The sequence below is a fragment of the Haliaeetus leucocephalus genome, unplaced genomic scaffold (genome assembly GCF_000737465.1).
Source record: "Haliaeetus leucocephalus isolate CR32 unplaced genomic scaffold, Haliaeetus_leucocephalus-4.0 Scaffold439, whole genome shotgun sequence".
Taxonomy (NCBI): Eukaryota; Metazoa; Chordata; class Aves; order Accipitriformes; family Accipitridae; genus Haliaeetus; species Haliaeetus leucocephalus.
Genome location: NW_010972875.1, coordinates 3,923,099 through 3,938,886, shown reverse-complemented (window position 1 = coordinate 3,938,886; position 15,788 = coordinate 3,923,099). Strand labels below are relative to the sequence as shown.

Genomic DNA, 15,788 nt, shown 5'->3' with positions numbered 1-15,788 from the left:
CTAAAAGAGTGAATGGTCAGACAAAGTACATGCTCAAATGAAAAATAGTAAGAAAAAAAAAATTAAGAGGTCCAATGGAAGAAGCTTTCTTGTGCTGTCCTGAAGTCATATAGGTTGGCTGGGCTTTAGTGGAGGCTAAAACTCCAGCATTAGCCCACAGATACCCTATGTATACAGGAAACTATCATTTGCATTCGTATTCACTTGCCTTCTTAAAAGCTTTCCTGCTCATGAGGGCATGAAGCTGTATTTTCTGGTACTGTATACATGAAAGCTCTATTGGTGTAGAAAGTCAGGTATTCTTGGAGGAATACACTGAGCCTTTCTCAGCTCTCTGCAGTATTATACCAACTGATCTCTATGGTATTAGAAGCCATCATAATAGATTAAAAAAACCCCACAAACCAGGAAAACAATGTACTTAAAAAATGCAAATAATTTCTTTTCCCATTTGGGTTATGGAATTTACTTCTGCTACCCTAACTTAAAGCCACAAGAAGAGAGTAAACTGACTAAGGCCAAGTTATCTTAGCATGCTAAATTTCTAAGGCAAAATTACAAGCCTCCTGTAAAAATATAAGTATATAATCTTATAGTAACAACAACCACCAAGAAACCAGAAGGAGTTACTCTAAAGTTACAAAACTTAAGCTAAAATCAGAGTGCTAGAGAACAAAACTAGTAGACATCTGGACTCAATAAGGAAATGAGACACCGTCAGCAATGATGGAAATACACAAAATATGGTTTTTCAAGACACACGCTTATGAAATGTCCCAAATCAGGGACTAAATAAAGAGGTCACCTTGAACTGCAACCTTCACTCCAGCCCGGACCTCTTTCAAAGGCTGTCAAACTCCAAGCAATATTGGTAACAGAAGTATTACATAGGAATCTCTATAGGCTACTTTATAAAAATGAAAATGTAAGCAAGCTTTTGGGCTTTTAGGCACAGATGGGCTTTGGGTTTGTAGAGCAGGGCTGGCAGTTTTCACTTTGATTGCAAAAAACAAAGGCCCAGAAAGCCATGCTCCCCTCCCATTTCCACCAACCTTAGCTGAATCATCTGCTTGGTCTGCAACGTGGCCCTAAACCTATCCTTGGGATAGCCAAGTACAAGACAGTACAAACAGAAGAGGGGATTTAAATTCTTTGGTCTTTGAGAAAAAGCTGGACATATAAATTCAGTCTCCCATTTAAGAAAAAAAAAAAGTATTTCTTAGTGCTTATCTAGTAAATCTTTCTGCTGATGACATTTAAGTAAGCAAGTCAGTTTTTATAGTCTTCAGTTTCAAGAAGATGAACCTTTTGATTACAGACATGGTAGCAGGAATTTTTTTTTTTTTTTAATAGGATTTAACATTATTCTGTCCTTTCAGAGACAGAACTCTGTTGTGTCAGACCATATTCATGAACACACACACCTGCTTTCCCAAATATTTTCCAAATATAATATGGGCTGGTATTTGAAATTAGTAGTGTCTTAAACCAAAGTCAGTTAAGTCTAAAAATACAACACGCATCAGCTGAACAGAGTACTGGAAATTTATCTTCTGTTGAAAGCGACATCAGTTCTTTTGCCCTTTTATTCATGGCTTTGTTCTTTCTAATAATGAAAACCACCTTTGTTTTTCTCCTTTCACGCCCATGGTTAGCCCACAAGAGAACTGCTCACCAGAAGCATATCAAATTCATTCGGTGCACTGTGGCAGCAGGATAAATCAGAACAAATTGATGAGCCTAGGGAAAGGGTATTGGTATGATAAAAATTAAGGGGTCATCACGATTCTTTCTAGAATTGCACTGAACATTATAGACACAACGTGTGAATAGGTGTCACTAGAGCCGAAGTCAGATGCAGACCATGAGCGACCAGCACATATGCTTAACATTCCGTTCATCATGCAAGAGATCCAAGGTCAGTGAGAAACATTAGAAAAGAAACAGATGTTACAAGAGCACGCACCCCAATCGGAGTTCTTCCTTCTACCTGCTTATCAGCAGCAAAACAACCTGCATAAGGAAACAAAGCTTCTCCATCCAGCCTGGACTAGTGCCAGGACAAACTAAGCTACAGATCCAAAATAGAACCGATTCTTGATTTTAATTACAGGAGGAATGCTTGCACATTAGCTCAAAACTGGAGCTCCCAAACCGTAAGACACAAGTTACTTCCAGGTGACTGCCGAGCAGCAGAGAAGCAAGAGAAACGGCCATTCAAGCATCAAGTGTGCCCCAAATACAAAGTATTCTCCTCTAGCTACACCCAGCCCAACTGTGCTGGCAAGAACCGCTGTTGCCACCTCCATGAGAGAGGACATGAGGTTGGAGGGACAGCACCTGTACCATCAGCACTGGGAGAAGGCATTAGCACCAGTGCCATCATCACTACCATTACAGCAACGCTCTTCCCAGGACCATGCTATCCACGTGACCAAGTTTGGAAACTATAATAATCATCTTCAGGGAGTGAACAATACAAACACATGCTGAGAGTGACCTTATGGTTGCTTATGGACTTCACTAAGTGTTCAAGGAACGGTTGTATACAGAGCCTCAAACACATACACGGTATCTGTGATGCCTCAAGAACAAGCAAAACTGAACAAAGTCTGACTCTCAAGGTTTTGGCTTGCAGATATGGCGGGGAAGGGGTAAAAGGTAGAAAAAGGAGAGTATTTACAGCAAGTCTTTACTCTTTGCGCACAGGGCAATTAAGCTGGAGCTCCAAATATGAAGGATGCAGGCCAAATTAAAAATTTTAAGCACTGTAAAATTACTAGTTTAATGGGTCTGCCAAATGACGGCACACCCCCGGCAAAGAGTTCTGGCTGCAGAAAGCCCTTAATCCCAATGAATAACTAACTGGGAATAATGTCAGCAAAACAGCTGTCAGGATGAAATGCTGTTCAAGTCAACTAGAGGAACAACTGCCTAGAGCCAGAAAGCAATACGTTCAGCCCAACCTGAAAGCAAAGAGCCGGAGCTGACATGACAGTTTAACTAAAATCTGCCACCACCACCTTCTACCTTAAAAACGGGGCATATGAAGGAGGAAGACAGAAGCAGCAAGGGAAAGAAGTAACTGTTCTCTTCAGAAACACAGCAGTGTAACTCTGGAATGAATTTGAGAGTTGGGTCCAAGTCTCTCCCAAAGAGAAGATACAGCAAATCAGTACCTGTCTGTACTCAGTGCTTCTCACTTTCCACTGAGGTGGAAAGGAATACTAAATGCTAGCACAGAAGAACAGTTGAAGAAACAAAACTCCACAGAAAAAATGTACCAGAAAAGCTCTATTAAGCTCTGCTGAGCAGCTTACTCTAGTCAGAATTGCTATCATATTTCCAGTAGAAAAAGCTGTATCTTCCCTGCAACATAATCAGGCCTGAAGTCCTCACTCCAGTCAGGACTTCCCAAAGGAAAAAAGATTTTACAGTGGATTAGAAATGCCTGATCTAGCTTATATTCTCTGAAGTGCCTGTTACAGGGTACCTTCTCTTGAAGCTCTTTATCCAGACTCTGCTCCTCCTTATCTCTTCCCTTCTCTCAACTCAATTTCTTCAATTTTTTTTTTCTCTGCAAGTTTAGAAGAAAAGCCTTTAAGTTATATACACCAGGATACAAAGATCCAAGGAGGATGGATGACCAACTACACAAAAATTATTCAAGTGAGCTTGCAATAACGATTCTCCTACATAAAGATATTTAAAGCACTTAGGGCACAGGATGCAGACAAATGGCAGCATCCACATGACAGATGAATCAAGCAAGTGCCTTTTGCCACCTATACTGGTCTGCATTAACAGATAGATTACTGGGCAGTCATTTACAAACAACAAAATCCCCCAACTTTGCCCACACAAACAGCAAGTAAAACGGTCCAGAGCCCTCTAGTCAAAAGCCAGGTTTGAAGTCAGATGGGCTACTGATGAGCAAGCAAGAGGCATTCTGCTTTATTAGCAAGAACAAAGTTGTAATTCTCCTACTTGTATTGGTCCAAATAATCTGTCGCTGCACTGGGAGTGAAAGAGCTACAGTTACCGCACTCTAGAAATTCCCAAATGTGCTCCTTCCCTCCAACAGCTTCAGTAGACTTCTGGCAGGAAGAAGTCACATCTCTGAGGAGCAGGACAAGCGCACAGGCCAACACACGCGGCTCCAAGCTCAGTCGTTTACCAGACACTTTCATGGCAATCCATAAATGCAATTGGTTGTGGACGAATTGTCAGACAGCAGCTCCTCTCGTCTCATGCCACTGTCCTAAGGAAATCTGCAATGACACACACGCCTCCAGACAACAAAGGACACAAGTGTACACATTTACAGTGACCTTCTCCTCTTGACAGAAGCTTTCTACATTGTAGAAGAGCCATTTTTCTAACTTGTTTTTTGTTGAAGAAATGAAAGCTTTTCCTCAACACAGACTACCAGCAAGTTTTTGACACGTGTAGGAACCTTAACTTTGTTGACTATCACATAAGCTTCACCAACCACTTACTCCTCACATGCCATTACAGTGCTAAGTCTAAAGCACTCTCGCTCCCCCCAAACACAAAAATAGGAGCTTATGTTTTGCGCTCTCCATACTTTTTCATGTATGAGATGTCCACCTTTTCCCTCTCAATCCTAAAAGAAAACTTCAACCTGGTTGAGGTTGACACACACTGGAAAATGTTCACTGCCCATAACTAACAATGACAGCCCTTTTCCACCAGCGCCTGTTTCCTGGGTGTACTGGAGCCCAGTTCAAGCCATGGGAAACTGTCACTTTGATGCTTCATATTGGATCTCCCCATCCTGTACAAAGGCTGCCACCACTACTACTTCTGGAAGTCAGCTCCTCCTAGTCACGTAGCCCTATACCCCAAGCATACAGTGACAGGATACTCCCCTTCCCTTACACAGAGATCCCCCTTATGCTCTTCCTTCTCTTGGGAGATACCAAGAGACAGGAAAAAAGGCAGAAAACAAAAGCCTTCACAGTTTGAGATTGCACCACTTCCAAGAAGTCTGCTCTGGCTTTGATCTATTGATTTCAAGCCCCTTAATGTGGGAAGCAAAAATGTAAGTTTTCTCCACACAATTCTAAAATGAAAAAGAAAAGCCCGTATGGCACTGGAGAATTAAGCGCTGCACTGAAAAACTAACAAATACTGAGGGGGGTGGAAAAACCACAAATATCAGATCTGCCTATAACCAGAATCAGAATATGCACTCAAGAGTCTTGGTCGAAATCCAAAAATAAAAAGTAAAGAATTAAAGCTATTATTCAGCAGTGCTACATCAGAGACACTAGCAAACTACAATAAATGGAAATTAATGGATAAAATCCCACAAGCACTGGTAGACAAGTTTTCTATTAAATCTTACTGGAATGTCACCTCAGAGCTACCCCTGTGATTTTTCATTAAGTTATCCCACAGCTAGCTACAACAGCTTTACTTACTTTCTCCCCTGAAGCTACTAACAAGAAGCAAAATGAGGGAAAGGAATGAAGTAGCAAAGCATTTATCACTGAGATGCATTTTTAAATTAAAATACGGATCTTTTTGTTTAGGATACTCTGAGAAGGCTCCACCATTGACTGCAGTGCATCCTTCACACGTAATGCTGGAACAAATCCTGTTTGACGTTTGTCTTTGAAGAGCACCCATACCAAGTGAATCTCTGCAAATCTAACTCCCGGACTGCTTCCCGGAGAAAATAATCATAGAAAGATAAGCAAGGGAGGTGAAATTACTTTGCAGCTTCACCAGCTTTATTTTTAACACCCTGCTCCCTTTATGCTCATCTCCTCACAGGAAATATCTAACCCCTCAGCTGTGCTGTGCCAATCTAAGAGGCTCTGGATGCCAGGAACCACAACGTAACAGCCACCTATGCTGGAACCACCAAGAAACAGGGAAGGAGAAAAATAAGGACCCAGCAAGACTGAAGATGTACATGTTCATAATTAAAATGTTTAGAGGGTACTTTTGCTTCTCTTTAGAAGAGGCAAGCTGTTTCTAATAAAGGATCATTTGAGTTGCTTGAACTTTGTTGATTTATGAGGGTTTTTTATGTTATTCCAAAACTAAAGGCCCCCTTGTCAAAATAAAAATTGGTTTTGGGAGGGGTAGGATGTTAGGCTAAGCTTTTATATAATTTCTTTCAACTCAGGCGAGAATCACCTTTATAACTCACTGATTCTGACACCTCCTTTTTCTTGCCAGCATAATTTCTTCCGGAAAACAGTTTATTTTCTTGGCTATCTTTAACTGATCCAAACACTGGCAGAAGACAGAGACTGCACATGCATGCTCCCAAATCAGGATTCTCCTTTTTCCAAACCACAACTTCAAAAAACAACTCATCAGAATCGGGAAAATGATAAACAGAAAAAACACTTGTATAGTTGCTGTCTTTTTTTTTCTTTCCTGTTTAGATTACATATTTACAGTTATGACTCTGGACTGAAAGAAAATTTCCAGAGTTATTTTTGTTGCAACAATATATGTGAGTTCGCCCACTGAAACGAATCACAACAATTGCAAGGGAACAAAGCCAAGGGATTCAGTGCTGAACACCCTGGCACACTGGGCATCCCTACCTGTCTCCGACAGAGACGAGGTGCTCACTTCTGCCTCTCCTCACTCCTCCCTTCCCCAAACCCAGTCAGAAAACGCTCACTGCGAAATAGCAGACTTTAGCTAACACACCTTGGTTCTGTTTTAAATTGGAAAAAAAATTGGAAAATACAAGAAAAATTGTTATCAAAGGCAAGCAGTTAACAATACTTAAAACAAGGAATTATGCCAAAAAAATAGCAGGGGGGAGACTCATTTAAGAATTTTCTAGATTAGTAAAATAGACATTGGGATAAAGGATTTTCAGAGTTTGTTTGGTGGGAGTTGAAAGGGAGTGTCCAATATGCCCACATCACGTATAAAACACACACCACTGATCTTCAAGAAATTAAATCATTATCATTATGAGTTCCATAATTTCCTACAATATTTATAGGCATTTGAAGACTAAAGTGATAGATTTGGATTTGGGAGTTACGTTTGTTTTAAGACATCGTAGCAAGACCTCTAAATTCCACCAGAGCCACAGTCTCCTGCTGCGATGCAACAGCATAACGTAACCCTGTGCATTTCATGGAAAGCAGTGCTTGCAAAGCACCACAAAGAGTTTTTAACCTCAGCCCCTGTCCTCTGTAGCCATGCAACCATTCTGCTCCCACTTGAAATTAGTTATTTATGGGCATCAGCCTCTGCTTACGCAAAAGCAAGCCTGTGCTTCTCAAGTCAGAGCAAAGGTTACAACTCTTTGTGCTAGTCTGTGGCCTGCTCCTGAAGTACAAATTCATCTGAGTTTCTTGGCCTTCTGGTTTTAGTGGAAAGGTCATTTGGAGCTTTTTTTCTGCCACTCTGGAAATGGAAAGTTCCAACACTGGAAGATACACTTTTCTTCCACCTTCAGTTCACAACTTCTTCCAAGAGTCCCATCCTGTGCAAGGGACTTCACATGATGCAGTGCTATCAGGCATTATAAACACTGTATGATAAAGCCCTTGAACTGCACTTTTGCTGAATGTATCAGATCTAAAATAAATTTTGGGAACGCTTGTGTATTAATCTTTTTACAGATTTCAGCTCCTTATTGTTGGTGAGAAAAACCTGAAACACGGCAATGCACAATCTGAGGGACAGAAGGCAGGTAACAGCCTCATTTATCTTTTAAATGACACTGTAATCCAGCTGGAGACTTGATTGCTCACGATTGCAATACTGTACTGAGATCTACCAACACCTACAGGAAAGGAAACAATAGGGAAGGTATTTACAGTCTCAGGATGAGGACTCCTGGTTTTTTTTGCACTACATAGAGTATGTGCAGCCACCTTCCCTATAGCTTGTCGATAACTGGAGGGCTGGGATTCTTCTGAAGCCCACTGGAAAGGTCAGACAGAGGTAGGGCAGTTTTGGAGGTTGGAAGAGTACAGGGAAAACACATCACAGAGAAGTTTTCCTTTCATGCTGTTCCTGAAACTCACTGTGAGATCACATAGTGCAAAAATCCCTGTCTTATTTCCAGCATGAACAAGGATGACGGAGAAAATCTGTGAAGGACAGATTAACAAAGAGCACTTCCCTCTTACCTTACTCATTCAGCCATACAAAGCATAATTGCTTCCCCTGCCTCCACCACACTGCTCCTTAGCCTGTGAAATGCTCTGTGAATCACTGACAATGATGCCAAAGCCAAGAAGGCGCAGCAGTGTTATTTTTCAAAATCTTAGCTTGTCAAAGTTGATTTCAAAATCAACCTGTCTTTGATAGTAGGCATGAGACCTCAAAACAGCAGAAACCAGCAAAGTAAGGTTTCTCTTTAAAGGGGCGAATGAAACGGATTTTCTCCTTGCCTCACCAAACAAGAAGTCACTACACTATTTTAAGTCAATTTTAATATCAGATGCAAGTTCTATTATTAACTCTATTGTTAAGCTAGTCATTCTGCTAAGGTAAGGATTACTAGCAGTAATCATTATATATACACACATACAATAAAAAGCCTAGTTAACCGTAGGAAGTTACACTAGAACTGAGCAGAGTGACTATCAAAGTAGAGGATTCTTAGAACCAACTAATACCACAAAGAACTCCTTACGGATTTAGCATCTAAGTTCTCAAGAATTAAGCCTGCACATCATCTTCTCAAGATCTGAAAAGCAAGGGATGTAATTTCAATTCCTTATTGGTCAATTATAGCAGTGCACAATGAATTAGATAACAACAACAACAAAATCTCACCAAGCCAAGGAAATCAGTCATATTTACAGTTTTCTAAAATAAACCAGGTTTAGAAAAAAGTTAGATTGGAAGCCAAACACATTTTACACTCGCTGGAGGAGTTTCTACAAGGGAAACTCAGTAGCATACCCTGAAAATGCCTGCCATAAGCCACAGGAGTCTTGCTTTTGTATAGAGAAGGGTCTTGTTCATGTAAACAGGCTCTTAAGCACTACAATAATATAAGCAACCAATAACATAGCATTAAAAATAAAATTAAGTGAGGTTCACTCACCCACTGTCAAGAAGTCACAGATGCACAGCATAATTCAGGTTGGCAGGGACCTCGGAGGACCTCTCGTCCAACCTCCTGCTCCATGCAAGGGCAGCTCTCAGGTCTGACCAGGCTGTTCCCAACTTTGCCCAGTCAGGCACGAAACCTTCCAGGGACGGTGATCTGCCAGCCTCGCTGGGCAACCTGCATCAATGCCCAACTGGCCTCAGGGTGAATAAACTTTTCCCTACGCCAAGTGATAACCTTCCCTATTTGAGATTATAGGAAGTAGCTCGCCCTCCTGCCACGTACCCCTGTGAAGTGCCTGGCTCCATCTTCTCAAACACCTGCCCAGAGGTACTGGGGGGCTGCTGCCACGTCCCCACAAAGCCGCCTCTCCTGAAGAAGCCCAGCTCCACCACCCTCTCCCTCAGAGCAAGTGCTCCAGCCCCAACCAGCCCAGGGGCTCTCTGCCCAGCTCCCTCCAGCTTACTGGCGTCCCTCCTGCACTCTGGGGCCCAAAGCTGGATGCGGTATCTCAGGTGTGGCCTAGCAAGTGCCAAGCAGAAGGAAACAACCACTTCCATCCATCTACTGGCTCCAGAATAACCACCAAGGGCTAACCTCTCCTGCTGCCAGCAGGCTGCAGACTCGTGCCGAGCCTGCTGTCCCGCAGGTCCTCCCAGGTCCCTTCCAGCACAGCTCCAGCCCCAGCAGTCACCCTCCACCCTGTCCCAGGTACATTTATTCTATTTATAAAAGGCAGTAACAGGCAGGTTGTTTTTCATTTTAAGCTGGGGCGCGTTACAGTTCTGCACATTCTTACAAGGCTGTCCTGAGGACATGCGCTGCGGCCCTTTCACCCGAGACAGCAATTAACATACCTAGAAGTTTCAGCTATCAATTTTGATGTTATGTTATTGGTGCCATAGTAGGTGTTGCAGTCATTGTGATCTAAGGGACTGAGTGGGGCAAGGAAAGACAGCACTTTCTTCTTTAAGTGATATATTGGAAGGAGAAGGACGGAAAGCTTCCATCTTCAGCATCTGCACACCAAAACGTTCATACCTTCCCCCTATGCAGCTGCCCTTTTAAATGACACTTTCACCCCTATAAATCTTGCTTTTTCTGTAAGATTGTTCCAAAACTGTTCTTTTTGGGATGTCTGCAGAGAGCCAATGCACAGAAGTATTCACCCATGGACGAAAAGCTTCTAGACTGGTAGATTTTCCAAACAAAAGATAGTGCAGTTTTTATAACCTGTCATGAAACAACACTTCCCAGATCAGCCAACACGTTTTAGAAGCTAGAAAACAATTCTGCTGTATTGAGCTGCTATTTATCCTCCACACTTGGGAAAGATTCCACCTTCCTTTTAGAGGACCAATATTTGCCTTAAAAAAAAAAAAAAAGTATTAAAAAATGTAGTTAACACTAGCAGAACAAGTGCAATGAGGTTACATAGCTGCATTAACTCATGTTCATCACCAATTGCATAATGGCATTCCACACTCTGGTGTTAAGGGCAGATCTTTTACCTATTTTAAAATTTTAGTACTGAAAGGAGAAATTAATTCAGTTTTAAGACAATTAACAGCTCAGTCCTGCATTTCCTGACATTATCCCTTTATCAATAGTATTGTTGTTCTGATTATTCTCACCCCTGTGCCAAGCGCTACTTGTAACACGGCTTAAACAGATCTCATGACAAGGGAATTGGGTCCATGTATACAGGACAGGAGGTCAGCTGCCAGGCAACTGGGAGAGGAAAAAACTTCTAGAAGGTGGTAGTCTGACAGGGTCAAAGAGTTTGGGCAGGTTCTTCCACCCCCTTTAAATGAATCTAATTTTCATTCCACTGAATGACTAACTTAGCCAGAATGAAGAGCATCCCATCTGCCCTGCCTGCAGTCCCTAAACACTGCCCAGGAGGAGATGTAGAGATAGCAGTGAAGAATTCCTCCCCAAGCCCAGTCACTATAACCACAGTAAAGTTATTCTGCATTCACATCCATCTAGGACCAGAAGCCAGCCACACACCTTCTGACTCTTCATGGTTGCCTTATAGACATTGTGGGAAGGATTAATCTGGCCTAACTTTACCTTGTCCGCAAATCAGGCAACTTGTCTAACCCATCTGCATAGTTTTCTTCTAGTCTGAGAATATACTTGCTCACTTTAATAAATTCACTCCCAATACATTTATGTAAAGTATATAGGTAAGACACTCTTCCAGCAGAAGAAAGAGAGGGAGGGAGGCTAAACACTGAGAAATTTGAACTGTAGGCACTGTTTGGAGGCTCATTCAACAACTTTCCTGCAATATTTGATTAACGAAACCATGCAGTCTTAAAGCTTAGTGCATCATTCTACACAGAAGTGGTTGTATTCAAATACTCTCATAAGGCAGTCAGACCGAATTCTCTGGAACTGCTCACTGGAAAAAACATTTGTTGGATTTGATCCATTCCTATACAAATAACGGCAGGACTGCAGTGGCACCCGAAGGTCCCAGTCTGGCTAGAGGCACCACTGTTCTAGGAACTGTATCAACATTCAGAGGAACTAGAGTCCCTATTCAAGGATGTTAAAATCAGCTTCACAGCAAAGGAAGGGTAGGTGTCTACACACATTTGGAAATAGAAACACTCCTGTGGGGCACAGGTTACTCGTACGCTCAGTGAATCAGCTAACATACCCAATGCTTTTCATCAAAAGAGCTTTATCTCAGAAGTTCCTCAAATGTCATACCACGTTTTGAAGGTCATATAAACAAACTTGTGCATTCCTCAAGTTCCAGAACCCTATAGCAGATATTCCAATCAAGACCCTTCACCAATTAGAAAATATTTTTGCCAGTGAACTACCTTCATCTCCTTTTAAGTTACTTTTTTTGCAGTGGGAGCCATAAGCCTCAGCTCTCTCACACTTCATCCACAAGAGAGAGACAGCCCTAAAGAAACCTTGTTTCCAGACTCCCGGCAGAAGACAGTCACATGAAGTTTATTTGCCTGAGTCACTTCCCAGGTTTTATGCCTCTCATACTCTTTTACAGAGATGGCGGTGCAGAAGTGGTGTGCCTGTTCTGCCACGTGATGCGGCACGTCCAGAAGCACTAAGGAATACACCTGGACCCACCACTTCTAGAAGCGGCACCACTGCTATCAGCTTAAAACTGCCACCTTCGATACAGAAATCTAATGCAGGTAAGTGTTTCACTAGAAGGAAAGAAGAAAATAACCTACAAACCCCCAACAAACCCCCTATGGCTGGCAAATTTCTCCTTAACAAAGGAGTTCTCAAGGGGAATATATATATATATCTATATAGGAGAAAAGTAGCAGACTTATTAGAAGTTGATGGGTTTTAGCCAACACACATCTAGAGGGAATGGCAAAGTCAAGCGCTGACCATAGGGTACAGAAAAACATGACTTGTTTATTATCACCATACAACTATAAAGGAAGCATTCTTATCAGCTGGCAAAGTTTCTAAGGCATATAAGTCTACAGAAAAGCCATCCCTAATTGAACCAAGTCTCAACAATGAGGAGACAGCATATTAATGAGGCAAGGCTAGGAGGTGCGATGAGAAGATAACAATACCCTTAGGAGCTACACTGGTATTAAATGTGACTTTATTACTGTATTACTCTCTTATGAATCTTTACGGCAAGAATAACTCTGTTTATACAGATGTTCCTTCAACCATCAGTTATTCTTGTTTAAACACACATACAGGGAACCTTGACATTTTAAAATTACAGGCCATTAGATTAAATTAGATTTGTTATTTTGCTGTAGTAACTCACTAGGCTTTACAAGGCTGATATTTTCTTTCAGTGAAACCGAGATGCATTAATTGAAATGAGATACCACACCTTTAATAATGCAGATTGCTGTAGCTCTCTCACAGGGTTTTTCATTTGGTGCCTTTATTTGAATTCCTCTGAGTGCTACTAATATGGTTCATTTTATCATTAAGAGGGCATTCTTCACTTAAGTAGCACATGCCAAGCTAAACTAAAATAATAGGACTGGTTTACTGTTAACACAGAGGGATCCATTGTTGATATTTATGCAAAATTAAGCAAGGCTGAACTCCAGTTTCCTACCCAAAGTGACTCGCGATCAAAGCGGAAAGTTCGCAGAATTCCAAAATTCTACAACATACAGATGACACCAAATCTATCATTGCTCAAAATACTCTCTTACAAAACACAAACTGTTAAATATATAAGCAGCCTTGGCAGTAGAAGTCAGAGTTCCAGCCCTTTTACCCACTCAGGTGAACACCTGAGCACTCTTGCTTCAGAGCACCAGGGAAAGACAAGAGGATTATTATGAGGATCATAATAATAACTTCACTGCAACTTAGACTCCCCTATCCTGCAGCATCCAGATTAAAGTAATGCCAGCAGAGGAAAAAGATGACTTCTGGCACCCAGAAGACCTGCTCTGGTGAAAGGTCACAGACCCAATGAGTAAAGATAAGACGTCTGGAGTGGAGCAAGGGAAGTACCTCAATCCTCGCAGATCCAGACATTCATCACTTCGTGTCTTGGCTCCCCATCTGTAAAAAGAGGACAGCCTCCCTTCCCAGCCCCACCAGAGGAGAAATGCACCACAGACCACAGGGTGGATTCCTGTCAGCGCTACACAATGGTGACAGCGCTCACACGAGGATTTAAACCAGATGAGAATCCAAGTCACAACAGCAAGTCACACAACTTAATCGTTAGAAACAAAAATGCACGGCAAGCTCAAGAGCTTTCACTTCTGCTTTAATTTCCTGGCGTGGCACTATTTTACAGCCTAAGACAGGTTTTAAGCTGTCTCACACCACTAACATCCTCACTAGCCTGTCTTCTCCATACTAGGGAGGTCCACCAGCCCTGCTTGCAATGATAATGGTTTCTTTTATTTTCATTTGAGAGAGATGTCATTTTAAATGGTCAGAAGCAAGCTGGAAGACACAACACACTGGACATTTGCTAACGTCTCTAGGCCAAAGAAGAAATTGGTGAGAGACGATTACAGAGCCAGCTGAAGCAGATGGATCTAGCAGCCAGACACAGCACGAGCCCCATTTCTGGTCTTCACCCAAATCAATAGGGCTTGGCACACCGAATGTTGATACCTATAGCATGCCTCAATTTTTTTATTTTATTTAAGATTGACACCGCTTTTCAACAACTTTGGACTAATGTGTCAAGTTCTGCATAATTCGCTCAGTCCAAATCATCCAGATTTAGAAGAGTGACCGCTGACCAGACTTTTGGAAGAGATAATAACCCTCATGCTCCAGAGTTTAAGCCAAACTGGGATTAAAAGGAAATATAACGTGTTAGGCAAATTAAGCCACATTTGCTTCACTGACAGTTCTTCCTCCTTTCTCCGAGTAGGAGCATCAACTCTGGGCATTGCTGGAAAGGCACCACAGCCATGGCAATGCTCCAGGCTCCGGACACAGTCCCTCAGGCAAGAGGACGGTGGCAACAGTAACAGCACATTACAGCTTTGTCATTCATGCATCAAGCAGATTAAAAAAGTACAAGAAGTTATAGACAGCTTCCTTTGTACACATGGACCCCTCGGGCCTGCACGGAGGACACAAGGAGTTAAGAGCCCTTCTGCTCTGCTCACCAGGCCCTGGGTCGCACAAGAACGGGCACAAGACCTCCCTCCCATTACAGCAAGCTGTGGGATAAACTGCCCAAGAGGGAAGTTTCCACCTGACCGACAAAGTTTCTGCTCTTATACAGGAAGATTTGTAGTCCCTTAATTATTATCATGCCTGGAGTGACTGCTGGCAGCTTCGTTACCTACAAAGAATTGCTTTGCCATTGAGGTCTTGGCTTCATTAGCAGTCAGGAGAACTTGCGGTCACAAGGTATTTTATGTACCGTATGTATGACAGAGTCATGCGTCTCTCTCTTGGTCCTTGATTATAAAGAAGGCTATATAGAAACCGCCGTATTCATCTCCCCAAGACAACCGGTGCTTACATGCACTTCACTTTTCCTCTTCCAGGCTGCATATTCACCTTTCCTTGGCACAAAAGCCCTTCTTTCACTTCCTCATTGTTCCTCTGCCTCTGGTCCTACACCAGACTACACCGGCTTACTGTGTCAGTGCCAATTCCCTGAAGTCTGACACAGCACTACCTTTCCGGCTGATGCTGGAGCGAACCATTACAGTCTGAAATTCCCAGGGCTTCAGGGAATCTCAAAGTCACAACAATTCTAACAACAATTTGCCTAACCACTGTCGGAAAACAGAATCCACTGAGGCTTACTAAAAGCTGCGGATTAAATTCAAAGCCTGCAGCTGAAGGGAGCTGTTACCCTGGTATCTGGGTTTATACCACCTTCATGGGTGTTCCGCGTACCAGCAATCAGAAGAAGAGCTATTTAAAGTGTCTCTATTGTTACGTGCCAAAATATTTAACTATTAAATTTCACCCGCCACCTGCCTGTCTCTGCATCCTACGGCACGAGCTCACAGCAAGCAGGTCTATTTTTCTGCCCTGCCTGAAGGGCCAGGCCGAACGTCTCTCCTTGGCTCGGCTGGGCGATGGGAGAAGGGGCCGCAGAGGAGCTCTCCCGCGGGACGCGCCGCCCCAGGCCCCCTCTGCGCGCCCACCCGCAACCCCCCGTCCCCCCCCGCAGCGCCGCTGACCTGACCCGACCTGGCCCGGCCCGCTTCTCCGCGCACTGCGGAGCGTTACCTGCGCGGCC

At 42.7% G+C, this 15,788-nt stretch overlaps 1 protein-coding gene across 1 annotated transcript in view; it reads right to left on the bottom strand.

Moving 5' to 3' along the window:
• LIMCH1 (LIM and calponin homology domains 1) overlaps nt 1–15,788 on the bottom strand; it is a 180,461-nt gene that overhangs the window by 164,185 nt on the left and 488 nt on the right. The gene's annotated exons all lie outside the window — the stretch shown is intronic.